At 39.3% G+C, this 18,039-nt stretch overlaps 1 long non-coding RNA gene across 1 annotated transcript in view; it reads right to left on the bottom strand.

The window, feature by feature from the left end:
* Positions 1-1,183: 1,183 nt before the first annotated feature.
* The window catches only part of LOC129624144 (uncharacterized), a 29,442-nt gene continuing 12,586 nt past the window's right edge, over positions 1,184-18,039 (bottom strand). The window contains exons 2-4 of the long non-coding RNA XR_008700777.1: positions 11,154-11,231; positions 10,311-10,505; positions 1,184-1,450 (exon numbers count right to left, since the gene is read on the bottom strand). This is a non-coding gene — a long non-coding RNA (uncharacterized LOC129624144). The remainder of the gene's footprint in view (positions 1,451-10,310; positions 10,506-11,153; positions 11,232-18,039) is intronic.

The following is an 18,039-nucleotide window of genomic DNA, read 5'->3' as shown; positions in this document are numbered from 1 at the left end:
GGTTAAGAGTCTGCCTGCAATGCAGGTGACACAGGTTTGATCCCTGGGTTGGGAAGATCCCCTAGATAAGGAAATGGCTACCCATTTCAGTATTCTTGCTGGGAGAATTCCATGGACAGGGAGCTTGGCAGGATATACAGCCCACGGGGTGGCAAAGAGTTGGACAAGACTGAGTGACTAACACTTATTTCTACAATTACTACATCAGCTCTGCCCAGATTATCAGGCATTAGATACTGGAGTTTGGGAATACCTGCCTTATAGCATCGGAGAAGGCAATGGCACCCCACTCCAGTACTCTTGCCTGGAAAATCCCATGGACGGAGGAGCCTGGTAGGCTGCAGTCCATGGGATCGCGAAGAGTCAGACACGACTGAGCGACTTCACTTTCACTTTTCACTTTCACGCATTGGAGAAGGAAATGGCAACTGACTCCAGTGTTCTTGCCTGGAGAATCCCAGGGATGGGGGAGCCTGGTGGGCTGCTGTCCACGGGGTCGCAGAGAGTCGGACACGACTGAAGCAACTTAGCAGCAGCAGCAGCCTTATAGCATATTGCCTTGCACATGGCAGGTATTCAGTAAACTTATTCAGTGAATTACATGAAGCATCTCAAATATTCTCTAGAATAGTATCATTTGGGTGGGCACCTGGTCCAATCTGATTTATATGAAAAGCCAGTACTTTTTTGAAAACATAATACTGTAAGGTTTAAACATATAGTTATCAGGTACTTAAAAACCACTACACAGAAAGACATACAGTTTGCAGAAATAAATTGTGCATTAGTTAAGCCCCAGATTCTTTCAGATTAATAACAGCTCTGGTGTCACAAACCAAATGAAGGAAATGCACATCTAACTGCTTAAACTCCTTGCTTGCTCCTCTACATATAAAAATGTAATAAATGTTTACTATACTAGATGAGTTCTTATATGTATTTCTTTATATACCCCTCAGAATTAAACAGGAAATAACACTTTAAATGCCTCAAAGAAAGGAGACAAACTCCAGGTCAATCAATCTGATATGGATATTCGGGTGGCCCACCTTAGAACTACAGCCATATGAGCTTTGGTGTCCTGAATCAGTCTTTCGCCCTTCTCAGGGTACTAGCAAGAATTCCCAGGAAAGGGATTGAGAAGGCTGAGGAAGAATAGGGTTCCAGACAAGAGGCTGAGGTTAGAAGCATAATATGCATTCTGAAGGTGGTACGGGATTACAGCGATGGTAAGAATTTTGTCATAGAACTGTGTCAAACACATGCTGGGGGAGACAGCTAATGGCTGAGGATGGTTCACAGATGGTTCATGGCACTCAGGTTATAGTCACTCCAGATCCCATCTCCAGGCACGTGTGATTCCAGTGATGTATTGTTGCCTTGGACAGGATGAGTTCAAAATCTGGGCAGGAGAGCAGGCTGGCATAGGGAAGATCCTCTGTATCGGTAGCTGAATGGGACCGGGACAGGAGAAAAGAACCAAAGCATTAGATTCACTAATGGACCAGTGTTCTCGCCCCACGGTACCACTGATAGTCAGTGACCATCTTCTCAGAACAATCTAGTGTTGTGTGAAGAAGTTCAAACACAGTTACGCTGCTTTAAAAATATTTATTTTGAATAATTAAAGTCAACAACATCATCATCATCTTTTGAAGATAGTAGAAGTTAATGAGGAGAATAGGTGGAAAGAGAAAAATGTTGAAAAACATTTGCAAAACTGGTTTTATGTTTTTTTAATTACTAGCATAATACAACCCACTCCAGTGTTCTTGCCTGGAGAATCCCAGGGACGGGGAAGCCTGGTGGGCTGCCGTCTATGGGGTCGCAGAGAGTTAGACACGACTGAAGCGACTTAGCAGCAGCAGCAGCAGCAACAGCATAATACAATGGACACCAACTTTATAAACAAGAGTGTGAATGGATATTAGTATTAACACTGCCCTTTGGGCCTATTTTATGAAATAAACTTTTTGTGAGCTAATTTAATTAAACACATATATATCATTTTTTACATTCAATCCAGTAAATTATCTGAGGATAAAGAGAATCCATTTTTTATATTTTGTACTAAATTTCCCTCCATTAATGATTGTAACTGAATAAACATGGATTGGGATCTAGAACAAAGACCTCAAAATTCGGAATCAAAAATTAGTACCACGATATGGAAATATATATACTGCTGCTGCTACTGCTAAGTTGCTTCAGTCGTGTCCGACTCTGTGTGACCCCATAGATGGAAGCCCACCAGGCTCCCCCGTCCCTGGGATTCTCCAGGCAAGAAAACTGGAGTGGGGTGCCATTTCCTTCTCCAATATATATACTACCATATATAAAATAGATATCCAGTGGGAATTTTCTGTATGACTCAGGACGCTGAAACAGGTGCTCTATGACAACCTAGAAGGGTGGGATGGGGAGGGAGGTGAGAGGGAGGTTCAAGAGGGAGGGGACATATGTAACAGTTCAGTTCAGCCACTTAGTCGTGTCCAACTCTTTGTGACCCCATGCACTGCAGCACGCCAGGCCTCCCTGTCCATCATCAACTCCCGGAGTCTACTCAAACTCATGTCCATCGAGTCGGTGATGCCATCCAACCATCTAATCCTCTATCATCCCTTTCTGTTCCCGCCTTCAATCTTTCCCAGCATCAGGGTCTTTTCAAACGAGTCAGTTCTTCGCATCAGGTGGCCAAAGTATTGGAGTTTCAGCTTCAATAATTCAATTCCTTCCAATGAGTATTCAGGACAATTTCCTTTAGGATGGACTGGTTGGATCTTCTTGCAGTCCAAGGGACTCTCAAGAGTCTTCTCCAACACCACAGTTCAAAAGCATCAATTCTTCAGTGTTCAGCTTTCTTTATAGTCCAATTCTCACATTCATACATGACTACTGGAAAAACCATAGCTTTGACTAGATGGGCTTTGTTGGCAAAGTAATGTCTCTGCTTTTGAATATGCTATCTAGGTTGGTCATAGCTTTCCTTTCAAGGAGCAAGCATCTTTAAATTTCATGGCTGCAGTCACCATCTGCAGTGATTTTGGAGCCCAAAAAAATAAAGTGTGACACTGTTTCCATTGTTTCCCCATCTATATGCCATGAAGTGATGGGACCAGATGCCATGATCTTCGTTTTCTGAATGTTGAGCTTTAAGCCAACCTTTTCACTCTCCTCTTTCACTTTCATCAAGAGGCTTTTTAGTTCCTCTTCACTTTCTGCCATAAGGGTGGTGTCATCTGCATATCTGAGGTTAGTGATATTTCTCCCAGCAATCTTGATTCCAGCTTGTGCTTCATCCAGCCGTGCATTTTGCATGATGTACTCTGCAAATAAGTTAAATAAGCAGGATGACAATATACAGCCTTGACGTACTCCTTTCCCAATTTGGAACCAGTCTGTTGTTCCATGTCCAGTTCTAACTGCCGCTTCTTGAACTGTATACAGATTTTTCAGGAGGCAGGTCAGGTGGTCTGGTATTCCCATCTCTTTCAGAATTTTCCAGTTTGTTGTGATCCACACAGTCGAAAGCTTTGGCATAGACAATAAAGCAGAAAAAGTTGTTTTTCTGGAATTCTCTTGCTTTTTTGATGATCCAATGGATGTTGGCAATTTGCTCCCTGGTTCCTCTGCATTTTCTAAATCCAACTTGAACATCTGGAAGTTTACGGTTCATGTACTGTTGAAGACTGTCTTGGAGAATTTTGAGCTTTACTTAGCTAGTGTGTGAGATGAGTGCAATTGTGTGGTAATTTGAATTTTCTTTGGCACTGCCTTTCTTTGGGATTGGAATGAAAAGTGACCTTTTCCAGTCCTATGGCCACTGCTGAGTTTTCCAAATTTTCTGACATATTGAGTGCAGCACTTCCACAGCATTATCTATTAGGATTTGAAATAGCTCAACTGAAATTCCATCACCTCCACTAGCTTTGTTTGTGTTAATGCTTCCCAAGGTCCACTTGACTTCGCATTCCAGGATGTCTGGCTCTAGGTGAGTAATCACACCATTGTGGTTATCTGGATCATGAAGATCTTTTTTGTATAGTTCTTCCGTGTATTCTTGCCACCTCTTGTTAATATTTTCTGCTTCTGTTAGGTCCATACCATTTCTGTCCTTTATTGTGCCCACCTTTTCATGAAATGTTCCCTTGGTATCTCTAATTTTCTTGAAGAGATCTCTAGTCTCTCCCATTCTATTGTTTTCCTCTATTTCTTTGCACTGATCACTGAGGAAGGGTTTCTTATCTCTCCTTCATATTCTTTGGAACTCTGCATTCAAAAGGGTATATCTTTCCTTTTCTCCTTTGCCTTTCACTTCTCCTCTTTTCTCAGCTATTCATAAGGCCTCCTCAGACAACTATTTTGCCTTTTTGCATTTCTTTTTCTTAGGGATGGCCTTGATTGTTGCCCCCTATACAATGTCCGAACCTCCGTCCATATAGGCACTCTGTCTATCAAATCTAATCCCTTCAATCTATTTGTCACATCCACCGTATAATCATAAGGGATTTGATTTGGGCCATACCTGAATAGTCTAGTGGTTTTCCCCACTTTCTTCAATTTAAGTCTGAATTTGGCAATAAGGAGTTCATGATCTGAGCCACAGTCAGCTCCTGGTCTTGTTTTTGCTGACTGTATAGAGCTTCTCCATCTTTGGCTGCAAAGAATATAATCAATCTGATTTCAGTATTGACCATCTCGTGATGTCCATGTGTAGAGTCTCTCCTGTTTTGTTGGAAGAGGGTGTTTGCTATGACCAGTGTGTTCTCTTGGCAAAACTCTGTTAGCATTCGCCCTGCTTCATTGTGTACTCCAAGGCCAAATTTGCCTGTTATTCCAGGTATCACTTGACTTCCTACTTCTGCATTCCAGTCCCCTATAATGAAAAGGACATCTTTTGGGGTGTTAGTTCTAGAAGGTCTTGTAGGTCTTCGTGGAACCATTCAACTTCAGCTTCTTCAGCATTACTATCAGGGCATAGATTTGGATTACTGTGATATTGAATGGTTTGTCTTGGAAACAGAGATCATTGTGTTGTTTTTGAGACTTTATCCAAGTAATCTCAAATACATAGGACATATGTATACCTATGACTGATTAATGTTGATGTAAAGCAGAAACCAACAATATTGAAAAGCAATTATCCTTAATCGAAAATAGATTTTTAAGAAGTTAGAATCATGGTAAAACACCCTAGATTAAGACCAATGACTTGAATAAGGATATCCATCCAAGTGAAGACAGTAATAGTGTGTGGAGAGGCAAAATAGCTAGCAGTAAATAGCTAGGAGGGGCAAAAGCAGATTGAAAGAAAGTGAAAGTGAAGCCGCTGAGTCGTATTTAGGTCTTTGTGATCCCATGGAATGTAGCCTGCCATGTTCCTCTGTCCATGGGATTTTCCAGGCAAGAATACTGGAGTAGGTTGCCATTTCCTTCTCCAGGGGATCTTCCCAACCCAAGGATCAAACCCAGGTCTCCCACATTGCAGGCAGACTCCTTACCATCTGAGCCACCAGGGAAGTCCCTAAAAGTAGACTAAGAGCCTCCAGTGGAGTAAAAGTCCTAATAAGGATTCCACATCAGAATGCCAGGACAAAAATGTCAGAGTTAAATTGAGATGGTCTTGGGTTGTTATTCATTACAGAGAATTCTAAGGTTTTGGGTTCGTAAGCAAGACATGGATGAGAAACAGATGTAGGACAACAGATTACCATTCCCCTGATCAGATACAGGCTAGTTGGTCAGCCCCAAAGAAATCTAAATCACACACACACACACAAAAACCTATATCCAAAGCATTTCATGAAATCATATTAGAAAAGCTTTCAATGAAACCTTATCAGTACTTAACAATCTTAGCTGCCACCACTCTCCAGCATGAGCCCACAAAATGGATTACTCTTGTCTCGCAAACACACCTTGTGCCTTCCTACCTATATATCTTTTGTAGCTATTCCCTCAATCAAACAAAACCCTCTATCATACCCCCATTTACCCAAGCTGTCACCACCCAATAAGACCAGTTCAAATCTCACACCTCTCATGCGGTCCTTTTCATGTATCCCAATATGAAATGATTTCTCACTATTCTGAACTCTTGGGTCATTCACTGGACCCTTCACATGTATCACCCTGCATTATTCATTTTATTTTCCTATTCCTATAATTAACTGCATTGCTAGTTCTTTGAGAAGGCAATGATTGTATCTTATCACCTCTGGATCCCTATTCTACATTAAAATACTCAATAAAGATTTATTGAGCTGAACTTGGAGTTAGAGGCCTTATCTTAGAGTGTAGATCTTTCCAGTACCAGCAGCCCCAGCATATGCCATGCTATAAAACTAAACAACTCAAAAATGTACCCAGTACTGGCTCTGGTTGGTTAAAATATAAATACATGCTTAACTTTCTCTCTCTTTCTCTCCCTTTCTCTTTCTCTTTTTGCCAGTACATTTCATCTTTCCTAACGCAGCATCATATTGCTAGAAACTGAAATCTCTCTACCAAATGGAGTTAGACCAAAACTATGAAACTACAGAGGACAAAATACAAATCACATTGCAGTGATATTATTTCCTTATTTCCCAAATCATACATAATTATTAAAGAAAAATTTGAAAATAGAGAAACACAAAAGAAAAATAATTATTTTTCAAAACCTTTATAATCCTCCCACCCAGAGATAGGCACTATTAATTTTCTGGTGCCTAATCTTTCCTTAGTAAAATCACCTTATGCTGCATGTCTGCCTAGGTCATTCTAAATGAAATTACCCTACCCACATCTTCTATCATATTAAACTTACCACAGCAGCCCCTCACCCCAGCTGCTGGTATATATGTCCCCAAAGGAACAGATTGTCCAGTGATAAACATAGACCAACAAAATAAGCCACACAACAGGCTCTATCTTGTGAATTTAAGTTGTGTACATGAGATATTAAATTGTCTTCTACAGTTTTAAAATTGCTATCCTCAGATAACGGTTAATCATTAAAAGTGTACCCACTGAAATGGTGGTTATGAAATGGACACAAAATAAATCCACTGGGGGGAAAAAAATAAATCCACTGAAATGATGATTTCTATAAACTCACAAATTAAACAAATACTCACCAAGCTATGCCCAGACTCATACAATTATATTATACAATTGCAGCATTTTATTACTTGTAGAATGAGTGCAATTTATTTTCTCTTTAATAAGTAAATGACAGTAACACAACAAACCAAGTGATGTGACTGATTTTCTCATTAGGTTTAGATTTATTAAATAAAGTGGTCAGAGTATTATATCTCTTGAGAAACTCTCTGTAGCTGTACTGAACCCAAAGTCTGTAATAGTTTGCTGTGGTCTTTTCCTCTTTCTTGAAAGAGGAGATATTCCACCTAGATAAAATAATCACGTATGAAAACTTTGATATTTTTAGTATAGTCTGAGTTTAAATCACCTTTAAAAAATGTTCACTGGTGCATGTATATATTAATAGCTCTGGGTACCAGTTTGAACAATATTGACAGTGACTTCTCCTGAAACTGAGTTACACTTCCTGTTTGATAAACAAACTATTGGATTACTTTCATTTGAAATGTTCTTGCATATTTTAGTAAAGTGTGACCCACAATTTCATTCTAGACTACCACAATAGCCAAAATGTATGTATTATCACTATATGTGAGAATCTAATAGATACACGAATACATTGTAGATACACTAATCTATAATGTATATATTATCACTACAAGCAAAAATGTGTAACTATCTTCTGTGGTTATACATTCACACAGAATATGGATATGTTCTCCTCTCTCAGAGCCCTTAGGGTAGTCTTGTTATGGTTTCCAGTTAAAAATACCATAGTGGACTTCCCTGGTGGTACAGTGGATAAGAATCCACCTGCCAATGCAGGGGACATCGGTTCAACTCCTGGTCTGGGAACATTTCCCAGTTGTGGTGAACCACAACTACTGAGCCCATGCACCTTAGAGCCTGTGCTTCACAAAAAAGCGTAGCCCCGGCTGGCCACAACTAGAGAAAAGCCCATGGGCAGCAATAAAGACCCAACATAGCAAAAAAAAAAAAAAAAAAAGCAGTAGAAATGTTTAATAATGAGTGTATACTGATCATGAGAAAGGAGAGGCACATAACAATCACATTTTCTTTTCAAAATATAAAGAACCCAAGACTTCTCCCAAGATTTTCTGACAGACTTTGCAGAGGTAGTTCTCTTTATATAATCCTGAGGAAAAAAGGATGGTTTAAAAATATCAAATTCCAAGAAAAAGTCAAACAGGTTTTCTACTCACACTCACCCAATAGTTCTAAAAATGATAGAAAGAGAGCCCCCAAAGTTATGAGTTACTTCTAACATAATTTAAGTTTGGATACAGTAGATCAGATTTATTTATGTTAACCACATGGGACTGAAAAATAAACAGGTCGCACAAATATCATTTTAGCTTTAAATAAACCAAGAAAAAGGATTTTTAAATAAGCTAGCAGAAAAAACATGGAAGAGACAGGGTTTTGAAGAATCTCCAGTGGAACTCAATTAATTAAGTAGGAGGAGTCCTAACAGTGGGGTGCTAGAGCTGGTTAAGGCTGGCTTGCAATAGCCAATTGTTCAATTTTCAGAAATTTTGCAAGGCAATTGTTAAACATAGTTCATATGAAAAATTACATAAACATAATTAAATATATTAAACTGAAAGGTAGTAAATATTCAAAACTCATCACTTCCTAATTATTTTACTAAATTTTAGTGTCATCCAGGCTCTGGAGATTATTTTTGCCTATTATACATGTGTGGTAGAAGTACTGTACAAGTGTGAGCTCCTGTACATCTCTTCCTAACTCCATGTTCAGTAATTATATTGGTAGTTTAAAATGTCATGACAGGAATTTCTGCACTGTGAAAAATCAGCAAGTGGTACAAATTAGGGCTTTTTTTACTTTGAAGACAACCAGTTGTTAGACATTTATCAGCACCCTAGTGAGTACTGGTCTCAGTTTTGGTTTCAGAAAGACAAATTCTGACCAGTTTCTGGCTTTGCAAAAGAGTGAGGTCCTTTTTAACCTTGTTGGAAGACAATTTTCCATGAGTCTCTCATGATTCTACACCTCTTGTGAAGCAAGTCACTGTCATTTATTCTGAACTATCTTTTCAAGGACTTTGGCATGGCAAACAGCCTTGAAGGTTATAGGCATGCCTGTTGCCCATTACTAAAAAAAAAAAAAAAAAAAAAAAAGAAAGAAATTCATGTTCCCTAAGCTTAGGGTTCCTCTCCTATAACTCAAGCCACTTCCATGAAGGCATCCATCTGAGCCTGCCTGTACTACCTCTGTGGAGTTTGGAGGCAAAAGGAACCAAGACAAGTATTTGTGCCCATATATTTTTGTTATTCTCAGGCCCAGGAGTGTCATGTCTTCCACCAGCCTCCATCAAAGCATGGCCAGCTTATCTGTTAGCTGGAAGAAAGGTTGAAACCTTGGGACCTTTGTAGTTCTTGACAATTCTTTCTGAAAGAGTAATTTAATAGTTTAGCATAGCCTATGATTAGGCTACAAATGCCCAGAAAGGTTTTTTTTTTCCACTTCTTAATGTTTCAACACATTAATTTTCTTAGATGCAGTTCCAAAGATTTTAGTTACTAAATACTTTTCTAGACCCTCATGTACTTGCCAGAATCTTCATATTGTCTCAATTCCAGACTAGGTCCCTTCCATTTCTCTTCCATGACACAGCCAAAAAAAAAAAGTTTATCTTCTAGAGAATGCCAGAAAAAATAAGAGGAAAAATACCATTTACAGACCCAAGAGAGTTTTAGAATTAATTAGCACTTAGAAATCACAGCAAAGTTTTTATCATTTAAAAATAGTCAAAAATAGTGGAAAATAATTATTGTGCCAAATCAGAGGACTTTTTAATAAAGATATGTTGATTAGTAGTTGATTTTATCATCTTTTTTCTTTCATCTCATTAAACTGGGCTGAAAATTTAAAAAAAAAGTATTTTAAATTAACTTAATCAAAATATGTTGCCCATATTTTACCACAGAACACCTACCTAGAGAATAGAATTAAGGCACACTAGAGGTGGAGGAGGGCTTGGCAGTATTCTTGCCTAGAGAATCCTATGGACAGAGGAGTCTGGCAGGCTACAGTCCATAGGGTCGCAAAGAGTTGGACACGACTGAAGCAACTTAGCATACATACACACACTAGTAACAGCCCATAGTTCTTCTGATTTTATCCCCCAACCACAATTTTTGGACCTCCAAACTCGCTCAAAATCCCTCTGGTTTTACCTGGTAATTCCTAGGAGCAGATCCATTCTGCCTCCACGAGCACGGAGACTTGGCATCTGCCAGATGAAGCAATCATGATGCTAAATTCTCATGTCACTAAATGTGGCAAGCTCTCTGGAAACTTACATGTGCCAAAGCCATGCTGTATTCCCTTCAGAAAAAGAAGAGTGAATCGCTCACTTTTTGACTTTGTGCCTAGAGACCAAAGTAGAGTGGTTAGTGTCCTCGTGCCTTAGAGAGAGGTGGTGGACATATGTATCCTTAATTCCTATTTTCTATAAGACCTGTGTAGTGCTGGATCAAGGGCATTGGCTGAGAGTCTGACAAGGTGCTATATGTAAAAGCAAGGCTCCCTTGAATGCCTGGGGCATCTATTAAACCAAGCCTTCTCAGCCTGACTTTTCCTTCTTAAGCTTGAGTTCTTTCCCAGGAAGCTTCATTTATTCATGCAAATAGATCTCTTGCAGGCCCACTCACCCAGCCAGCCAGACATGCTTGACTCCTAGCAGGAAAAACAGCTTACACTCCAATGTTGCCCCTAGTGTACTCAAAAACAACTGTAAAAGCTGGCAGCCATCCTTAATATATCCACTGTGAGATAAAAGGCTAACAATGGTCAGGTGTATCAAGAATGTAGAAGGTAAAATGAGTTATTCACAACCATTTAGGAAAATCTCATTGTTTCTATTATTTGGAACATAAGAGCAAGGAATATTTATCTATTTACAGACATGCTCTTAAAAGATAGACTCACAAGATGATTGTTATATAAAATGAAAAACAAACAAACAAACAAAAAACCCCTATAGCAAATATAATACTTAGTGATGAAAGACAGAATACCTTTTCCCAAAGATCATGATCAAGTCAAGGGTGTCCACTCTTCAGACTTCTATTCAACATTAAATAGGGGATTTTAGCCTGTGAAAAAGGGCAAGAAAAAGAAATTAACTCCTTTTTACTGGAAGAGAAAATCTGTCTTCATTCAGAGAAGACATACTTAATTATTTATGTAGAAAATCCTATGGAATCTACAGAAAAATGCTACTAAAACAAACAGGCAAGTTTGACAAAGTTGTAAGATAGCTTGACACAGGAATATCAATTTTATTTCTGTATACCAGCAATAATCAGAAATTAAAATTAGAGAATACCATTCACAAGAACATAAAATATGAAAATACTTAGGGATAATTCTGACAAAAGATAGGCATGACATGTTGAAAACTACTAAATGTAGCTCAGAGAAATTAAGGAAGATCTAAATAAATTGATAGATACACCAAGTTCATAGGTTGAAAATTAATGTTGTTAACGTGTCTGTTTTCACAGCAGAGTAAGAATATTGGAGCCTGAGAGAAAAAGATGGCTGAGGAGTAGGTCGACTTGGAATACATCTCTCTCCACGGATACATCAGGAATACACCTTCAGACACAGAAGTGCATGCAGAACACCAGCTGAGAGCAGAGGAAGTACCTGACCAGAGGAAAAGAATATAAGAACCACATAAAACTCAGCAGGACAAAAGAACTAGGGGGGAAAACGGAGTGTTAATAGGACTGAACCTGCCCTCAGTGGATGGGGGAATTGAAGCAGGGGTCCGATCTCCACATCCGGGCAACTGTCTGAGTCAGAGGAGAAACATTTAAGGTGGAGAGTGAAACAGCTGATCTGTGGCAGCCTAAATGGAATGAGAATCAGACAGCCCTTGCCGCAGCCATGCATACCCCAGACAGGAATATTGGTCCCCTGGAAGGCGCAGCGGCTGGCAGCTGGAGTTTAGGGATTATGAAGCAATTGCAGGGCGAGGGCTGCTGTTGAGTGTGGAGAGACAGATTGAGAGGATATGAGGGAGGAGATCGTGGTGGGAAATGCAGGTGGAGAAAAGGCAGGCAGTCATGCAAGCAAGGCGATACTGCTGAGTCACATGTATGGGGTGGAGTCATCACCATAGCCCTTTTCTCCCCACACGCCAGCATCGGCAGTTGAACAACAGAGAGGCTGGCCAATTAAACACCTGACGCACTGAACTACAGAGTAGGACCCCAACCCAGAATGCTCCTTTCAGTGACTGATGCGCAGATCTACACAGTTGGACCCCAGCCAGGGGGCTCCTCTATATGCCTGACTCCCAGAACAACAGAGAAGGACCCCAGGCATGGGAGCTCTCTAAGTTCCTGAACGGGCAGAGCTACAGAGAAAGACTGGCCAAAGAGGCCTTCTGATTCCCAGCTACAAGAAGCTTGAAAAAGGACTCTGATAGGGCCATAACTCCTGCGGCAGAGGCAGTCTGTGTCCCTGAACACTTGGCTCTGCCAGGGCCCCTGCCAGCCAAGCAGCTAGCTGCGCCACCTTCACACTCAACTCTCATTGGGGCAGAGCTGCCACAGGCAAAAAACTTCTTGCCTATGTGCGCAGGGTCACTTCGGTCGTGTCTGACTTTAGCGACCCTGTAGACTGTGGCCTGCCAGGCTTCTCTGTCAGGGAGCGGGGTTCTCTGGGCAAGAATACTGGAGTGTATTGTTCAATACGCTTCTAGAACACTATATTTCCTGCTGCCCTAGCTGCCAACCCCCCTAAGTACCTGGTGCTGCCAGAACCCCTGCGATGCAAGCAGCTGCACCACCTCCACACCTGGCCCTCACGGGAGAAAACCCAAGTCCTCCAGGGCAACCTGAGGAGCTAAATCCCAGTGGACGACCCACATGTAGGGTTGGAAATAAAACCACAATTGAAACACAGGAGCGGTGTGGCTAAGGAAGAAGACCCAAAACCTTCCCACCAGCTTTACAAGCTGCAGATTAAATCCACATGATCAACTAGGCAGACTCTGTGTCTATGGAATATATAAAAGGCCATTGAGGGCTCCCATAAAAGAAAATGCGCTAGTTCTGATAGCTGTGGACATTGGAGGCAAGAACACACAGGAGTAAGACCAGATTAGAATTTGAGCTGCCCTCACAGCAGGTACAGAGATCAGCACAGTGTAGGAGGGCATCCTAGGGAGGTGAGGTGGACTGTGACTCCCAGAGAGGGAAAAGACTCTGACAGCAGTGACTCAAGAAAACCATTATTCTTATGATTTGACTTCTCCTATAGATTCTTTTGGATTTCTTTTTCTCTTATTTCCTCTTCTGTTGTAGTTGTTGATTTTATTGGCTCTAAGAAATCCAGTTCAGCTTTTGAGCTGCTTTTTTTTTTCCTTCTCAGTCACATTTTTTACTGTTGTTATAAACCTCTACCTCTATGCTGGGCTTTTGCAATTCTTTTTTTTTTTTTTAATATAAATTTATTTATTTTAATTGGAGGTTAATTACTTAACAATATTGTATTGGTTTTGCCATACATCAACATGAATCTGCCACAGGTATACACGTGTTCCCCATCCCGAACCCCTCTCCCTCCTCCCTCCCCGTACCATCCCTCTGGCACATTCCAGTGCACCAGCCCCAAGCAACCAGCATCATGCATCGAAATTGGACTGGCGATTCATTTCATATATGATGTTATACATGTTTCAATGCCATTCTCCCAAATCATCCCACCCTCTCCCTCTCCCACAGAGTCCAAAAGACTGTTCTATACATCTGTGTCTCTTTTGCTGTCTCACATACAGGGTTATCATTACCATCTTTCTAAATTCCATATATATGCGTTAGTATACTGTATTGGTGTTTTTCTTTCTGGCTTACTTCACTCTGTATAATAGGCTCCAGTTTCATCCACATCCACATCCAGTTTCATTAGAACTGATTCAAATGTATTCTTTTTAATGGCTGAGTAATACTCCATTATGTATATGTACCACTGCTTGCTTATCCATTCATCTGCTGATGGACATCTAGGTTGCTTCCATGTCCTGGCTATTATAAACAGTGCTGTGATGAACATTGGGGTACATGTGTCTCTTTCAATTCTGGTTTCTTCGGTGTGTATGCCCAGCAGTGGGATTGCTGGGTCATAAGGCAGTTCTATTTCCAGTTTTTTAAGGAATCGCCACACTGTTCTCCATCGTGGCTGTACTAGTTTGCATTCCCACCAACAGTGTAAGAGGGTTCCCTTTCCTCCACACCCTCTCCAGCATTTATTGCTTGTAGACTTTTGGATAGCAGCCATTCTGACTGGCGTGAAATGGTACCTCGTTGTGGATTTGATTTGCATTTCTCCGATAATGAGTGATGTTGAGCATCTTTTCATGTGTTTGTTAGCCATCTGTATGTCTTCTTTGGAGAAATGTCTGTTTAGTTCTTTGGCCCATTTTTTGATTGGGTCATTTACTTTTCTGGAATTGAGCTGTAGGAGTTACTTGTATATTTTTGAGATTAGTTGTTTGTCAGTTGCTTCATTTGCTATTATTTCCCCCCATTCTGAAGGCTGTCTTTTCACCTTGCTTATAGTTTCTTTTGTTTTACAGAAGATTTTAATTTTAATTAGGTCCCATTTGTTTATTTTTGCTTTTATTTCCAATATTCTGGGAGGTGGGTCATAGAGGATCCTGCTGTGATTTATGTCAGAGATTGTTTTGCCTATGTTCTCCTCTAGCAGTTTTATAGTTTCTGGTCTTACGTTTAGATCTTTAATCCACTTTGAGTTTATTTTGGTGTATGGTGTTAGAAAGTGTTCTAGTTTCATTGTTTTACAAGTGGTTGACCAGTTTTCCCAGCACCACTTGTTAAAGAGATTGTCTTTTCTCCATTGTATATTCTTGCTTCCTTTGTCAAAGATAAGGTGTCCATAGGTGCGTGGATTTATCTCTGGGCTTTCTATTTTGTTCCATTGATCTATATTTCTGTCTTTGTGCCAGTACCATAGTGTCTTGATGACTGTGGCTTTGTAGTAGAGCCTGAGGTCAAGCAGGTTGATTCCTCCAGTTCCATTCTTCTTTCTCAAGATCGCTTTGGCTATTCGAGGTTTTTTTGTATTTCCATACAAATTGTGAAATTATTTGTTCTAGCTCTGTGAAGAATACCATTGGTAGCTTGATAGGGATTGCACTGAATCTATAGATTGCTTTGGGTAATATATTCATTTTCACTATATTGATTCTTCCAATCCATGAACATGGTATATTTCTCCATCTATTAGTGTCCTCTTTGATTTCTTTCACCAGTGTTTTATAGTTTTCTATATATAGGTCTTTAGTTTCTTTAGGTAGATATATTCCTAAGTATTTTATTCTTTCCGTTGCAATGGTGAATGGAATTGTTTCCTTAATTTCTCTTTCTGTTTTCTCATTATTAGTGTATAGGAATGCAAGGGATTTCTGTGTGTTGATTTTATATCCTGCAACTTTACTATATTCATTGATTAGCTCTAGTAATTTTCTGGTGCAGTCTTTAGGGTTTTCTATGTAGAGGATCATGGCATCTGCAAACAGTGAGAGTTTTACTTCTTTTCCAATTTGGATTCCTTTTCTTTTTCTGCTCTGATTGCTGTGGCCAAAACTCCCAAAACTATGTTGAATAGTAGTGGTGAAAGTGGGCACCCTTGTCTTGTTCCTGACTTTAGGGGAAATGCTTTCAATTTTTCACCATTGAGGATAATGTTTGCTGTGGATTTGTCATATATAGCTTTTATTATGTTGAGGTATGTTCCTTCTATTCCTGCTTTCTGGAGAGTTTTTTTTTTTTTATCATAAATTGATGTTGAATTTTGTCAAAGGCTTTCTCTGCATCTATTGAGATAATCATATGGTTTTTATTTTTCAATTTGTTAATGTGGTGTATTACATTGATTGATCTGCAGATGTTGAAGAATCCTTGCATCACTGGGATAAAGCCCACTTGGTCATGGTGTATGATCTTTGTAATGTGTTGTTGGATTCTGATTGCTAGAATTTTGTTAAGGATTTTTGCATCTATGTTCATCAATGATATTGGCCTGTAGTTTTCTTTTTTTTGGCATCTTTGTCATGCTTTGGTATTAGGGTGATGGTGGCCTCATAGAATGAGTTTGGAAGTTTACGTTCCTCTGCAATTTTCTGGAAGAGTTTGAGCAGGATAGGTGTTAGCTCTTCTCTAAATTTTTGGTAGAATTCAGCTGTGAAGCTGTCTGAACCTGGGCTTTTGTTTGCTGGGAGATTTCTGATTACAGTTTCAATTTCCATGCTTATAATGGGTCTGTTAAGATTTTCTATTTCTTCCTGGTTCAGTTTTGGAAAGTTGTACTTTTCTAAGAATTTGTCCATTTCTTCCACGTTTTCCATTTTATTGGCATATAATTGCTGATAGTAGTCTCTTATGATCCTTTGTATTTCTGTGTTGTCTGTTGTGATCTCTCCATTTTCATTTATTTTATTGATTTGATTTTTCTCCCTTTATTCCTTGATGAGTCTGGCTAATGGTTTGTCAATTTTATTTATCCTTTCAAAGAACCAGCTTTTGGTTTTGTTGATTTTTGCTATGGTCTCTTTTGTTTCTTTTGCATTTATTTCTGCCCTAATTTTTAAGATTTCTTTTCTTCTACTAACCCTGGGGTTCTTCATTTCTTCCTTTTCTAGTTGCTTTAGATGTAGAGTTAGGTTATTTATTTGACTTTTTTCTTGTTTCTTGAGGTATGCCTGTATTGCTATGAACTTTCCCCTTAGCACTGCTTTTACTGTGTCCCACAGGTTTGGGGTTGTTGTGTTTTCATTTTCATTCATTTCTAGGTATATTTTGATTTCTTTTTTGATTTCTTCTGTGATTTGTTGGTTATTCAGCAGCGTGTTGTTCAGCCTCCATATGTTGGAATTTTTAATAGTTTTTCTCCTGTAATTGAGATCTAATCTTACTGCATTGTGGTCAGAAAAGATGCTTGGAATGATTTCAATTTTTTTGAATTTACCAAGGCTAGATTTATGGCCCAGGATGTGATCTATCCTGGAGAAGGTTCTGCTTGAGAAAAAGGTGAAATTCATTGTTTTGGAATGAAATGTCCTATAGATATCAATTAAGTCTAACTGGTCTATTGTATCATTTAAAGTTTGTGAGTCCTTGTTAATTTTCTGTTTAGTTGATCTATCCATAGGTGTGAGTGGGGTAGTAAAGTCTCCCACTATTATTGTGTTATTGTTAATTTCCCCTTTCATACTTGTTAGCATTTGTCTTATATATTGCAGTGCTCCTATGTTGGGTACATATATATTTATAATTGTTATATCTTCTTCTTGGATTGATCCTTTGATCATTATATAGTGTCCTTCTTTGTCTCTTTTCACAGCCTTTGTTTTAAAGTCTATTTTATCTGATATGAGTATTGTTACTCCTGCTTTCTTTTGGTCTCTATTTGCATGGAATATCTTTTTCCAGCCCTTCACTTTCAGTCTGTATGTGTTCCATGTTTTGAGGTGGGTCTCTTGTAGACAACAAATATAGGGGTCTTGTTTTTGTATCCATTCAGCCAGTCTTTGTCTTTTGGTTGGGGCATTCAACCCATTTATGTTTAAGGTAATTATTGATAAGTATGATCCCATTGCCATTTACTTTATTGTTTTGGGTTTGAGTTTATACACCCTTTTTGTGTTTCCTGTCTAGAGAATCTTCTTTAGCATTTGTTGGAGAGCTGGTTTGGTGGTGCTGAATTCTCTCAGCTTTTGCTTGCCTGTAAAGCTTTTGATTTCTCCTTCATATTTGAATGAGATTCTTGCTGGGTACAGTAATCTGGGCTGTAGGTTATTTTATTTTATTTTTTTCATCACTTTAAGTATGTCTTGCCATTCCCTCCTGGCCTGAAGAGTTTCTATTGAAA

This window comes from Bubalus kerabau, chromosome 12 (assembly GCF_029407905.1).
Source record: "Bubalus kerabau isolate K-KA32 ecotype Philippines breed swamp buffalo chromosome 12, PCC_UOA_SB_1v2, whole genome shotgun sequence".
NCBI classification, from domain to species: Eukaryota; Metazoa; Chordata; class Mammalia; order Artiodactyla; family Bovidae; genus Bubalus; species Bubalus kerabau.
The sequence above is the reverse complement of the archived record's forward strand: the minus strand, read 5'-3'. Positions and strand labels throughout refer to the sequence as shown.